The 15,148-nt window shown below is 44.4% G+C and overlaps 1 protein-coding gene across 3 annotated transcripts in view; it reads right to left on the minus strand.

Annotated features, from left to right (window-relative positions):
• Nucleotides 1–15,148, minus strand: part of ARHGAP26 (Rho GTPase activating protein 26) — a 488,449-nt gene that overhangs the window by 403,932 nt on the left and 69,369 nt on the right. The window lies entirely within an intron of this gene.

The raw sequence follows: 15,148 nt of genomic DNA on the forward strand, positions 1-15,148 counted from the left end.
TGGTTCATCAGCAACAGAAAGATAAAACACTTTAGAGACAGGCATTAAGAATTCTCCCAGTATTGTGGGGGCGGCTTCGTGAATGTATACAGGTAACAAAGTTTATCAAATTGTGCAATTAAACACATGCAGTTTTTATGTGTGACAAGCTTTTAAAAACATAATAATTTCCCCAATATTTTGTTACTCATTTATGATCTCTCATGATCTCCAAGATGATGAAGGTTCTTGTAGTCACAAACTAACAAAAATGACTTCGCGACAGGAAACACACCACCCTGCCACATTGTTGTTCTTGGCCTGCTCAGAGCTTCATTCGTTCCTTCAATAAGTAATTATTAAACATTTACTAAGGGCTAGTACTGTCCATTAGTGTTTCCCGTTACACTACAAACAGAAACACGCATAACCCAACTCTCTGGAAGCTTGTAGCCTCCTGCCAGTGTGGACTCAAGTGGAAAAGGTAAGCGCTGCCTACACGCTGAGAAGGACCTACAGCATCTGAGAACACGGAGTCAAGGCTACCCTGAAGGATTTTCAACATCATGATAGACAATGATTTCTTGAAAGCTTACTCTGTGGTAGCCCCCAAGTACTTTCAAAGATATTATTCATTCAACTCTCCCCAAATCCCTATGAGGTAGATACTATTGTTTAAATCCCTTTTACCAAAGGAAAAATTGCCACTAAGTGATAGAACCAAGGTGAAAACCCAGAAGCCTGACTCTAGAACCCTCAATATAAAATCTAAGCTAGGTCGGACATAGTGGCTCATGTCTATAATCCCAGCACTTTGGGAGGCCAAGGCAGGTGGATCACCCGAGGTCAGGAGTTTGAGACCAGCCTGGCCAACATGGTGAAACCTCATCTCAATTAAAAATACAAAAATTAGCTGGATGTGGTGGCACATGCCTGTAGTCCCTGCTACTTGGGAGGCAGAGGTAGGGGGATCACTTGAGCCCAGGAGGCAGAGGTTGCAGTGAGCCAAGGCGGTGCCAGTGTACTCCAGCCTGGGCAACAGAACAAGACCCTGTCTCAAAAATAATTAATTAATTAATTAACTAATTAAAAAATAAAATCTAAGCTACCATAAAGATAAGTTCTCACCAACCACCCCAGAAACCTGCTTCAGAGTCTAAGTAGTTCTTCTGGGCCAAACTGAGACTCAGCTGACGCTGCTCTCTACTGAATAGACTCTCTGGCCTCCCCCATCAGTACTTCCTCCACCTTTGGAGCTTGATGAAGGCAAGTTTGAGAAATAAGGGAGGTCAAAGGTTTCAAAGCAGCAGGTCTCTGCAAAAGAGAGACTCTGACATCTCTGTGCCAAAGGAGAGGCTCAGTATCATGGTGCTTCAACGGGACATGCAGAGACAGCAGCTCGAATCCCTGATTGCAGGCTGAGCGACACACAAGGCTTCTACATGGTAAAATCTGCTTTGTTGGTCTTTTAAAACATAAGTAAGTCACCAACTTACTGAGTGAGACCATGTTGTAATGATGACAGAGTTCCAAGGAAATGCAGACCTCCTCCGGATCAAAGAAGCTTCCCATTGTCTCCATCCAAGACACTCGACCAAATCATGGAAAACCAATCCAACTGCTGGCAGTCCACAGGCAGTAAGCAGCCAAAATGCATCAACATGTGAGAATGCATGTGAGATGTGGATAGAAATTCCTATTGTTACAAGCCATAGGCATCCATATTAATAGCACGAATGCTATAATTAGTCATTTAGGGAAAAATAAAATAAATCTGCTCCAAGACAGTCTCCCTGAATGTTGTAAGAGTTAGAAAGATGGTTTTAAGATTGCTGATCCTGCCATGCTGACTTGCTTTCCCAAGAATGGCTTTGACCTTAGCCAGCTGTTGCACCAGTAAAGAGGAACCCAGCAATGCCTGTGAGGAGGGCCGATTCCATGTCCCCCAAGGACAATGAGGTCCCCTCAACAATACCCACTAACATATGTGAGCATCGCACAACACTGCAAAGGCTGAATGACTCCCACCTGAGACCTGTCCCTTCTGAACTACCTCTGACCACTCAGAGCCCCTGCGGCCCAAACCACCTCTCTGATGCTTTGCCCGCTGCTGCATACCTCACTCTTTCCTTTCTTGTTCACATTCCTCTGCACAGCATTACTTGCCTCCTCACAGAAAACCTATCCAACCCTCTAGCACAAGTGCTTATCATTATTTTATCCAGTTCTGGAAGGAGTGAGACTGTCAGCAAACCCAAACTATTGCTAGAGGACAGCTGAATTTCTATCTTCTAGTCAACATGAATCATCTTTCCAAGACTGGGGAAGGACCATGTGCCTATGTAGAGTGAACCCTGGAAATACCCAGACTCCACGAATAACCTGGACCTCTGTATGACAAAGTATGAAACGAATAGGCAGAAATAAAGTCAACCTGGCAAAGATGAGATAGAAGAGAAGGCCATGCCGAAAGAGCACCAGGTGCACAAGACCATGTGGCTGGAGAAAACACAGCAACTAAAGGCCAGCACGTGGGAGAAAGGGCAGGGGTGGGGAGACCAGTGTAAAATGGGAGGGAGGGGGCCACCACATAGGGCCTAAAGGATTATAACCAATTCTGCACAGCTGCCAGGGAGGCACCAGTTCCATCAGGGATCTGTAAATCGTTGGGAGTTACCTTCTGATTACAAGGTAAAACTCACTTCTTGTGCATGAGCCTATGAGGGGCAAAATGCCAAGCTGTTCACAATAAAACAACTGAACTGAACTATTAAAATTACAATCTCAAGCATGGATATGGTAGAATAATGTTTGCCAACAAGCTAATGCCTGATGTTATCTTAGCTAATGTCAAAAATGTATTTTCGGCTGCACACAGCAGCTCACGCCTGTAATCCCAACACTTTGGGAGGCCAAGGCAGGCGGGTCACCTGAGGTCAGGAGTTCGAGACCAGCCTGGCCAACACGGCAAAACCCAGTCTCTACTAAAAATACAAAAATTAGCCGGGCATGGTGGCACACACCTGTAATCCCAGCTACTCGGGGGCTGAGGCGGGAGAATCGCTTGAACCTGTGAGGCAGAGGTTGCAGTAAGCCAAGATAGTGCCACTGCACTCCAGCCTGGGCAACAGAGCTAGACTCTGTCTCAGGAAAAAAAAAAAAGTATTTCCCATGTGAACAAAACTACAAAATCCACTCATCTGTGAAACAATTAAGTTATTTCATCATCAAATCCATCCTGATTAATTTGTAAACTATTCGTGTCTCCAAATTGACACTGCATATCAAGCTTATCCACTGCTCTAATGGTAGACATTTGCATAGCAGAAGCATTGGCTATACCAATGCTTCTCTTAAAATCCTTTCTCTTTAAAGTCCTTTCAGATCCATTGGCTATCCAGCTAATAGCTAGTCCTTATTTGCTACATATGAGGCACAGGGCTCTGCATAATACAAAATTAAAATGCATGCAGACTCAAGAAGTTAGCAGCCTAATGAGAACGGAGGAGGGTAGAAACATGACTAATAGAGGACCCACTATGTGTCTGACATTGACTTATACCACCTCCTTCAATCTTCCCAAGAGCCCAATCAGGAAGGCATCATTATACCCATTTAATGGAGAGACTGGGGCTCAGAGATATTAAGAAACTTTTCCACCTTATATAGCTAATAACTTCAAAAGTTTCTATGCAAGTATAGGTCTGACTCCTAAGTTTACTCTTAACAACTCTACCATGCTTCAAAAACACAGAATGTTGTTTTTTTTTGTGGTGTTGTTGTTGTTGTTTTTCATGCTGGTTGCAAGAAAAAGAAAAAGTAGTAAGTACCACAGAGAGAGAGATCATCTGTAATGAGAAATCAGTCAGAGTAGAAATTGCCCCCATCCTTGGAGGAAAGGATGATGTTCCTCCAAGGAAGGAGTAGTTAAACTGGTCACTAAGGAATTGACCAAGGAGAGATTGGGAGAATAAGCCCTATGGGAAGAGGTGACAATTTAAACAAAAGCACAGAGGCAGGATGCTGGGCTGCACACATGGGAAACAGTAGGGCCAAAAGAAGGAGAGAGGCCACAGGCAGAGCACGACAGGCAGGTGGAGCTCTACAGAGGCCTGGGGAACACAATGAGGGCATGAGGCTGCAGGAGGCAGCAGAGCAGAGCCCCAGTCTCCACAGTGGAAGGGAAGAAAAGATCCAAGTGAGGTGGCTCTGTCTGGGGCCGAATTTAGAGGTAGCCAGGGTCTGAATCAGCAGAGGCTGGTGTGGCGAGAAGAGCATGTGCAGAAGAACACCCGTGGGGTTTGGGGACTAACTGGGTGAAACAAGTAATCACATGTGGGTCCAGAGGTTGTGCCTGGATGACCGGGACAGCAACAGCATCTTTAACAGAAACAGGGAGCATGGGAGGTGAAGCAGGCTGGAGGAAAAAGGACACAAACATGGCAGGATTGAGGCACCAGCAATGCATACAGATTAGAGATGCCAGCAGACATCAAGAAACTAAAGAACTGGACAGGGGCTGGGGCTGCCAGAGGGAAGTCTAGGAATCATGTTCATGTGGGTGGTGGCAGGAGCCAGGGACTGGAGAGATTAGTGACAAAGAGAGGCAGACCTTCTGGTTGGGGGGACGAAGAATGCAAGGGCAGAAACCTTGAGAAGACCCACAGGACAAAGAAGGTGAGCAAAGAAAGGATGTTCAGAAGGGGATGAAGCATAGAGAGCACACTGTCAATGGAGGAGGAGAGAATTTCAAGACAGGGAAGGAATGTTAGAAAAATCTCATGGCAGCTAATGTTTGAAAGCACACATACCTTCTCAAGCACCATTCGTCTTTTTAAAAGAAAAGCCAGATGCAAATGGGAATGCTTTGGGAGGAGAGCGACAAGAGGTGTGCCTCCCCTGCTCTGAAGTCTTAGGTCTTTTTGGTGTGAGAACCTGTCTTACCCAAGGGTGAGAAAACAAGAGTCCACATCTACTTCACAATGAAAACCTACTGGAATTGCTTTAGGTAGTGAAAATCATCCTGAGATGGTTTCAATCTTTCAAATCATTTCTCAAAACCGCTGAAATTGACTCCCATCCCTTTATGCCTTTCTAAAGTGTTGTTTGTGGCTCAGAGAAGAGGGTAATAAACACATTTGATAAAAAGTTAAGTTAGAGTTGGGAATGGTATCACCACAGAACCAATAAACAACATGGAAAAGACTTCCAGTAAATTTCAGATCATTACCTCTAGTTTAAAACCAATTTAGTGCAAAGATAACTAATTGCTCCAGAGATCTCTAACACACCCATGTGTGTCCTCTGACCGTCATTACTTAGTAAGGCCAAGAAACCAAGTAGGCAGGAAAGAAAGAGCTACCTGGCCCATAAATCGGATGCCCACTGGTTAATTCCCACAAGCCATGGCTAGGTTACATACAGTGAGGGAGCACGCCCCTGTCTTAAGGAGCTTCCAATCTTGTAGCCTGCTACAGGAAAACCTAACGTATAAAAACCACGCAAAGAATCATATACAGAATTAGGGTACAGATGTTCAAAACTAATGCCATCCTTTGCCTCACTAAGGATTCATTATAGGCAAGATTCTTTCACACTGTGCTCACCTCGGCAGCTTCCACGCCATCTTCACAACTATGATGTGCACACAGCCTTTGTCTAACACATATGTTAAATGAAGTGAGGAGCGCCTGTGCTCAGCTGATGTGCCAAGGCTTGAGAACCACCTATGGTGAGAATCTGACCACAGAAACAAGGAAGAACCGGAAGGGAGTAAAGGAGGGAAACGGGATTGGGAAAACCACAGGGCCACACACGATATTTACTTCAAACAAGCTTTCGTTTGGTTCAAGGTTCTGTGGTCTTAAATTTAAAAGACCCCAGGGAGTGATGGCCACCCAGTCCTATAATCTCCTATTACCATAAGCAATGTTGACCAAACAGCTCAGAGAGTATCAGATTCACTGTCTAGATAAAAGCAAAACTAGTGTCTAGAGCAACTTACAGTTTAATACCAGGCAGCAGCTGAGAGAGCTAGCCTTTTGCAATACAAATGAAAGAATTCCACGTCCCACTGTGGGCAGGCAGAAATCAACTTCTCCAACTGAAGTTCAAAATTGCTTTCTCCCAGGTCACTTCCCTTCACCAACTAAAGCTTGCCACCTCCAGACACTGTCATTCAATTGGATTAAACAACTGTGTGTGGAGCCCCTCCCAGGTGGTAGGCACTCTTCTACCACAGAACTAACCCAGCCCAGCCCCTGCCCTCATGGGCTTACATACCCCCACCTCTGCTCTGAATCAGAGGATGCCTGAGCTCACACACAACCCAATTCTCAACCCTGAGTTTCTACCCTGATGTTCACTCCACCAACAATGTTGTACTTCCCCACCTCCAGGTGTCCAGATGGGCCAATCCTCCAAATGCCATCTCGTCCATGGAGTCTTCCCAGGCCCACACTAGTCCATCTGCAGCACTGCCCGCCACCCACACAACACAGGTGCTGCTTCTCTCCCTTGAGCCTCTTCATGGCACTCTATTTGTGCCACTTAATGGCAGTTAAGACATTACCATCCTTTGCTGTATTCGCTGTGTGACTTAAGCTGAGGCAGTTTCCCCAAGGCTCAGGTTCTGTATAAGGAGATAACAGTACCTAATAATAGTAATTTTTAAAATAGCCACCTTTTATTGAGATCTTACCATGTATCAGAGAAATGCTGTGAAATTTACAAACATTGTCTCATTTGACTCTCAAAATCCCATGAGACAGGCACTGTTATCCCCATTTCACAGATGAGAAAACAGAAGGTGACAGAGGCAGAGTGATTTGCCCAAGCTGCACAGACAGCAAGCAACAGAGCTGAGATTCTCACTCTGGCAGCCCCACAAGGGGCCCTTCATGAATCACCACCTGCTACCCCTCTTTTCACAGACCCCTTCTTCAGTTTCCTACCCACCTCATAAGGTTGTTCTGAGATAAGACGTGAAGAGTTCTTAGCACACCGACTGGTTTTGGGTCTTACTGTCCCCCATGGTATCCTCCTTTAAGGGAGAGTTATTCACAGACATGTATGCTTTAAGCATACTAATCAATACATAATGAATTAATGAATGAAGAAAGAGAAAACAAGACTAAAGGACATCTGCCAAACTACTCAAATAAGATACCAAAGTGTCTTACAAGTGGTTACTCAGCATCCTATATATAGATCCTCACAGGACAGCACAAAATGTGAGTCTCTTTTGCTCCCAAATGTCTGTGAGCTGCAGTCTTCATTCTGAAGAATAAAGGGGAAGAGGCAGGGGTGGTCACAGCAGAGGAGTGAGCAGGAATGACACAGCACATCCTAGAAGCAGCAGGCCCAGTTCTGCAGCCCTCACTAAGACAAAATCCCCACTGAAGGGAAATCCCATCCAAATCCTCTTTGCCAGAGAGGAGAAGAAGGTCAAACAGACTAATCCTCAAAAAGACCTGAAATTCTGGCTCACCTGGGCCACACCAAAAGACATTCCCCTGGGAGCAAGAGACAGGCACAAAGGTGGCATGCCCCACCGTCCCGCCTATGCGCTGGTGACTCCTCACCCGACACACGTACCTCAGCACCCCTCTGAGCTCAGGCACAACTCCAGCCATGTGACCTTGGAAAGGTCTCAGGCCCGTGAGGTAATACCAGAACCACCCTCACACAGGTAACTGTGGATCAACAGGTAATACACAAAGCCAGCGTCTGGCATATAGCTCAACATGAGTCAGCTATAAATGTGAGCAGGCAATGGTGGTACAGAGACCCAAACGCTGCAGTACACTGCCCTCCCATGAAATCAATGCGTGGCTTTCACACATGGATACCTTAGGTAGCCAGTTTCGTTGCGGTGCACAAAATACTCCTCTTTGACCATAACAACAAAAAAATCAAAACACAGTTGGTCTCACGGGGGAAAAAAAAAGGCATGTGAGTGAAGTGGGCGTGAGGAAAGAAGGAGAAAATGCAAGCAGGGAAATGGAAAAAAAGAAAAAGATGCAGCCTGACCAACTGCTGACAAGCCAGGAGCCGAGCTTGGGGAGGAAGCACAGGCAGGTCTCTGGGGGGGACTCAGAGCTTAGTCTATCAAGAAGAAAGACGTGAGGGATCAGTCCTGTCCCTGAAGCCATCCTGGTGAGGACCTGCCAGCCAGAAGACAGGGCCACCAGTTATCTGGACACCAGCCAGAGCTGACACTCGGCTGCTTTAGCTGATTTTAGTATTCAGAAACTGATATGTGTCTGTACATAAACAGTACACACAGAAGCCTCTTCCTTTTCTAAAAATACACGGGTCTGCAGTTCAGCACTGAGAAGGCCATCTAGAGCACATAACAAAGACAGTAACTACGGATGTCTGACCACCAGAAGGAAAAGCATTTCCTTTATCGGCAAAGGGCGTGAAGTCACCCTTTACCCCAGAGACCTGACTCCATCTAAGGGAACCGCATGGCACAGAAGACCTCCATGATTTCAGAGAGCTGACCTGACTCCCACCTTGGACATTTGCTATTCTTAACTTCTCTGAGTCTCAGCTTCCTCATCTGTGAAGCAGGGTGATAACAAATACCCACCGGGAAGCATTCTTCTAAGGATGAGAAATAATGAACGCAAACCCCCTAGGCACAGTTCCTGGTACAGAACACACAGTAGCTGGGTTCTTCCTAAAATCCCAGAGTCTTTGCTGCTCCCTCTCCTCTCATCCCTGAAATAACCCAACCGAGGAAGAGAAAGACTGATTTTCCCTGCTCTCCTAGCAGCCTCCCTCAAGAGCTGTGGCTCCTCAGGACATTCCTGGTGCTTGTTCTGGGCAGCAACACTGGGGCCAAGAAATCAGGAGGCTGCTCATTAGCGAACAGAGGAGAAGAGGAAAAGGAAGTGCATCCCTCCAGTCCTCACAAAGGGCTCCTCCACGTGTGCTGGCCTCAGTTAAGTTCAGCAGGCATCAGACAGCAGGTAAAGAATGGCCTGCAAAAGGGGGACTACCATCCTACAATCAACTAAAGGAGTAATTTTTTTTTTTTTTTTTTTGTGAGATGGAGTCTTACTTTGTTGCCCTGGCTATAGTGCAGTGGCGTGATCTCAGCTCACTGCAACCTCCACCTCCTAGATTCAAGCAATTCTCTTGCCTTAGCCTCCCAAGTAGCTGGGATTATAGGAGCCCACTACCAGGCCCGGCTAATTATTATATTTTTATATTGATGGGGTGTCATCATGTTGACCAGGCTGGTCTCAAACTCCTGACCTCAGATGATCCACTGCCTTGGCCTCCCAAACTGCTGGGATTACAGACGTGAGCCACCACACCCAGCCTAAAGGAGTTCTTATTCTGGAGTTTTTAAAGAGCTCTAGAAGGTCCTGGCCCTGAACCCTCTGAAATTGAAGATGAATTTTGGGTAAACAGGCATTTTCTTGGGAAATTGTCCTGAACTTTCATCATATTTCAAAGTCTTTGACGCTACTCTCAAAAACAAAAAGAAAAAAAGCTTTAAAACTGCCAACTCATTCAGGGAAAACAAGAATGTCTAAGAAAGACTAATATAAAGCAATGTCTCAGGCTGGGCACGGTGGCTCACGCCTGTAATCCCAGCACTTTGGGAGGCCGAGGCAGGCGGATCAGCTGAGGTCAGGAGTTTGAGACCAGCCTGGTCAAGATGGTGAAACCCCATCTCTACTAAAAATACAAAAATTAGCCAGGCATGGTGGTGGGTGCCTATAATCCCAGCTACTCAGAAGGCTGAGACATGAGAATCGCTCGAACCCGGGAGGTAGAGTTTGCAGTGAGCTGAGATCATGCCACTACACTCTAGCCTGGGGAACAGAGCAAGCCTCTGTCTCAAAAAAAAAAAAAAAAATCATTTTTAGCTCACATGTAATGACACTTGTCAAGTATCTTATTGTATATTATCTCACTTAGTCCCCACAACAATGGAAGGAGACAGTTATCATCTCCAGATGAGGAAACCAAGGCTCAGGAGCACACCACTTCCCAAGACCCCATAACTAACAAATGGCAGAGCCAGGACTCAGTCCTAAGAATGTGTGAGGCCAAAGCTCAGGCTCTTCATCACATCACAGAGGCATCTTCTGCAGATCAAGCCCCAGATTTTATAAAGTAAAAGGAAGAGTGGGAAGAAAGAAGGCAGAGGTTATGAGAGATTGGTTAGAACCTGACTTATAATTCAATGCTTTATCTACTACATCCACCCTGCCCCATGTCTTCATATAACTCATACTGAGAAATGTTTTAACCATCAAAAAAATAACACGCTATAAGGAAGTGTATTGGTACCATAAAGCCCTCAGTTTCCTTGCCAGAAAAACAGGGATTATACATCACTACTCCATAGATATGTTACTGAGATTAAAAGGAGGCAAAATGTGCAAAGCACGTGGGTTTGCCTGGCATGTCTGGCATGGAGTAAGCACTCAATGAATGGCAGGCATCATTGTAATCATGACAATCTAGTGAAACAGCATGCCTTAGCAATCAAAGGTACCGTCTTTATGTGGATGAACCCCACATTAGGTGCTTGAATGAGCCCATGGCCCTGCATCTCTGAACTCCACTCAGTGTCAGAAAGACAGAGGCCTCAATTTGGCTCCCAGGAGTGATCACACTCTTTCCCTCAGCTGCACGCTTGGGAAGCAATAGCAGGAGCAGCCAGAGAGACTTGGGAGCATGCCTGGGTCCCAGAGCCAACTATCCAACATCATCTGAGGTGCCAAGAGGTCTTGGAAACCTCCAGGGTGATTACAGGGAGTAGGGAATATTCATGGCAAGCTTTTCCAGACACAGAAAGCAACCCAGAAAATAAGTATAAGAAGTTGCCAAAGGTGGGGTAGGTCCACTTCTGAGCCAGATATGCCAACACAGGAAAAAGCCAGGGTATGGGGGAACAAAGGTTTGGAGGACCTTTGAATCATGTCCCCTACATCCCTACAAGAAGTCCATCTAACTGATGTGATTCTTCAAGGAAGATAATTTTCATGAGTTTGTCCCACAAAAATATACCATCACTAGTATAATCTCTGACGTCTCCACACTTAAGACAATTATTAACAGTAACAGCTGCCATTCGTTTATTAAACAATTACGTTCTAAGCCTATTGCATATATTACCTCCTGTAATCCTCCAAATGAAATGTTAAGGGAATTTCCATTCTCATTTTACAAATGGGAAATTGGCCTCAGAAATGTTAAGCAGACTGCCCAAGGACATAGGGCTGGTAGGTGACAAGACAGATTTCTAAATCCCATGCTCTACCACCAAGCATTTTTAGATCAATTATTGGGTTTCACCCGTGGGACCTCTGGGCATGTTTTTCTCCTAGTCCTTCCCGAAACATAAGAATGAACTTACTTCATTCTATCCTACTCCACAAGATGTCTTGTGCTGGGTGCTGAACCCAAGAATCAACTGCACTAACCAGAGGTTCTGCTATGCTTAGAAGTACACAAGACGGGTGCACAAATGACACAAAGTGTGGGTGAGGTGGATATTAACAGGTAGAAGGAATGGAAGAAGCAGCCACAAACCTTCTGTCCCACAGACTACATACCCAGATCACTCCATGCTCCTCTATTTTCAAGAACAATTTCAAGAAACACACCTCTTCAGAACACAATAAAATTATTGAAATGTTGGTGGAGTATCTAAAGAATAAGGAAAGGTGACCATAGAAGAATGCAGGGGAAATATCACTTGAAAAAAGCAAACATATAACACCCTGCAAGTGTTCTCCATTAGATTTCCCAAAGCAAATCATGACTTTGGAACCAACCCATTAACACAAATCAAAATAATCTGAACCAAATGTTCCCATTTACAGGCCCTTTCCCCCTCAAAGGTTTGTACAAGGGAAAATGTGCTCTCATATGCCAGGCCACCTTGCTTCAGTAATTACCACCAGACCTGGAGGTTTGCATGGCTCTTACCAAACGAGCAAAAGTCTACAAACCCCTAAACCAAGAGCAGAGCTCACAAGAGAGGTGGGGAGAGGTAGACACAATGCACATGGGAAATTCTGCAACAGGACCTCCCTCTGAAAATGAAAATCTCTCTATGGATTTTTGTTCCTAGAAGTCATCCTTCTACATGACTCAGGCACTACTCTACTTTCCTTGCCTCTACCCTCTTCTGCCAGCCATCTACTTTGCTCCAGCCAGAGGGATGTGTTGCTTAGCAACTGCCCTCCAACAAAAACAGGAGCCAAGATGAAGTCAGGCCTCTGACATCTCCTGCTCCCTTGCAGTCACGGGACAAGCTTTCAGCACAGCCAAGAAATCTACAGTTTCCATCAGACCTGGGGTTCAGAAGCTGAGGAGCTTTGCAGGGTTGCCCACACTCAGTGTGACTAAACAGTCACCTCCAGCTAGGGTAAAGGATTCTTATTCAACATGAAGGCTCCAAGGATTCAATACACTGTAGGAAGCGCTGCATCCTCAGCTCCCATCCCATCTTTCCTCAATTATGCTGTAAACATAATGGCAATGATGTCCTGGATTTGGCCTAATATATCTTCCAGTCTAGGTGTTGGGCTTAGCACTGTGAGACTTGAAACCTGTGGTCACCTCCTCAGGGACAGATCTTGACACTTCACTTGACATTAGTCCTTTTCTATCACCCAGGATTTGTTTCTTTCCTAGTTGATGACTTACAGTGATTTTTGTCTCATTGCTTTCTTCTTTGTCTGCCTACATGAAGGTAGGAACGCTGAATGCTGTTTTATCCCCAGACCCCCGAGGTTGACACAAAGAAGCCAAGAAATTAATATTTATTATATGGGTGGGGTAAGAGGAGGAAAGGAAATCAAGCGGAGGTCCCTGGATATCCTTAAATGGTGAGACATAGATCATAATATTACTAACTTCCCTAAATAACCTGTTATAGATCTAGTTTTCATGAACTTATGAAATCTCCATCTTTTCACCCTTTCCATCTCAAGGAAAACACATAAATTCCACATGTTTACTGTCTACTGTGTGAAAGTACTACTTCCTTTTATGTTCTTACATTACCTCTACTGAACCTTTCTTTGTAGGAAGAAGGCAAGAAAAAGAACTGGCAGAGTAGATATGCAAGGGGTGCTTAATCTAGCTTTTATTCTAGGATTCTGTGAACAAGTCCATGTTTGCTCCCTGACAATTTCATCTCAGCTTCTGGGTGGCGTACACACACGGGGACCCCAGAGAAGAGGCTAAGTGAACTCCTCACATGGCTTTTCTGATGCCTCTACTGACCAACTAGGCTCAGATAAGATGATGACAACTATCATTTGCCATGGGCCCTCCCCATTCATTTACCTAGGAACCGTAGAACTACAATTCTTAACCATTTTCTTGTTTACTGTCTGTCTTTTCCACATGACTTGAAGGTTTATAAGAGAAGAATCTTGGCTGTCTTGTTCACAAACCCCTAAGACATTTTAGGCCCTACTTAACAATAGTCAAAAAACAACAACAACAACAACAACAAATGGTAATTATGTACTGCCTAAGATTCTAGACAAAGACTAAGGATTTATTCCCTACTAAAAGAAAAAAATAACCAATGTATTATTCCTCCATGATGAGGTAAGGCTTTGTCAGACACTCCCCATCATATATTTACATAGTTCTGAGTAAACACAGTTCAGGTTCCACCCAAAAACTGTTTAAGTTTAGCCTAACATCTGCAAATCCATAAATCACACTGACTATGAGGCTAAAGGACCTCAATAAACTACCCAGTCCTTGAATGAACCTATTTAGCAAGAGGAGAGTCAACACGTGTGGCAGATTCTATTTCCCAAAGATAGCCACACCCATACTTCCCATCCCACATATTCTTCTTAATGACAAATGAGGCACAGGCACTCCTCCACTAGGCAGTGGGGCCTATGCTCCCTCGAACCTGGCTGAACCACTGCAACTGCCTCAACCAAAAGAACGTGGGGAAAATAATATGCATGACTCCAGAGGCTAGCTCGGTGTCTCTGTCTGTCTGTCTGTCTGTCTCTCTCTCTCTCTCACACACACACACACACACACACACACACACACACAAAACACAAAACTGGACAGCACACAAAACTTCCCCAAGATCTCCAGTGTCTGAGCTCCTTGGACTTGAAGAAGCTGAGTCAAGCTCTTCGGCCAGCTGCCACTTTCTCCCTTAACCATCCATTTCATTTGCACAGAGACTGAAAATAAAAACTTTCCCTTTTAAACAAATTCTTTTTGCCAGCTTGCTCACTCTCAGGAAAGCCTCATTTCAGAACTTTTTGGTTTTGAAAACCAGAATAGGGATTATTTTACCTATATGAGGTCTCTCTCAGGCCTGTCTCAACAAACTATATCAACCAAACCCAGAGAGGTATTCTTTTAATGAGAAAAATCCTTTAACTTTCAACATTTAATTGAAAAAAATCTACTATCCCACATGGGTTTCAGCATCAGACACACAGAAGTTCAAGTATCGGCTCTGTCAGTTGTTAGCTGGATGACTTTGGGCAAGTTATATGACCGCTCTGTACATTAGCTTCCTGTATCTGTAAAAGAAATTGAAAAATCTTCAAAGGATTGTAATAACAATTAAATGGGCTTATTATAGCTAACACTTGTAAAGTGCTTGCTATGTGCCAGGCACTCTTCAAGTGCCTGAAGGTGCTCAGATAACTCTGTGAAAATCAAATCTTAATTACAGCATAAGTACAGAGACTCAAACTCAGTGAACTCAAATAACTCATCTCAAACTCACTTTGTAATGTATTTTGTATTACATTACCAAATAAATGTAAACTTACAAGATACATAAGAATCGTCTGAAATGTTTGTTAAAATGCAGATCCCTGGTTATACTTCAGAGATTTGAGTCGTTAATCTAGGATGGAGTCCAGGAATGCACTTTTTTTAACCATATCAACACTACTCCTTCCCAGGTGATTTTAGGAAATCTTGCCCTAGAGATGCTGGTATACATATCCAGACCAAATAAGTCATGATGGCATAAAAAGACCATAAGCTAAGAGTCAGTGGTATGAGTTCTAGTCTCAGCTTTGTCCCTATCCAGTTCTACAGCTTTGACATGGTCACTTAACTTTTCTGAGTCTGTTTCTTAGTCTGTATAATGAAAATTTCAGACTAGATAATTCCAAAGCTGTCT

Source organism: Mandrillus leucophaeus, unplaced genomic scaffold (genome assembly GCF_000951045.1).
Source record: "Mandrillus leucophaeus isolate KB7577 unplaced genomic scaffold, Mleu.le_1.0 Scaffold443, whole genome shotgun sequence".
In the NCBI taxonomy this organism is placed as follows: Eukaryota; Metazoa; Chordata; class Mammalia; order Primates; family Cercopithecidae; genus Mandrillus; species Mandrillus leucophaeus.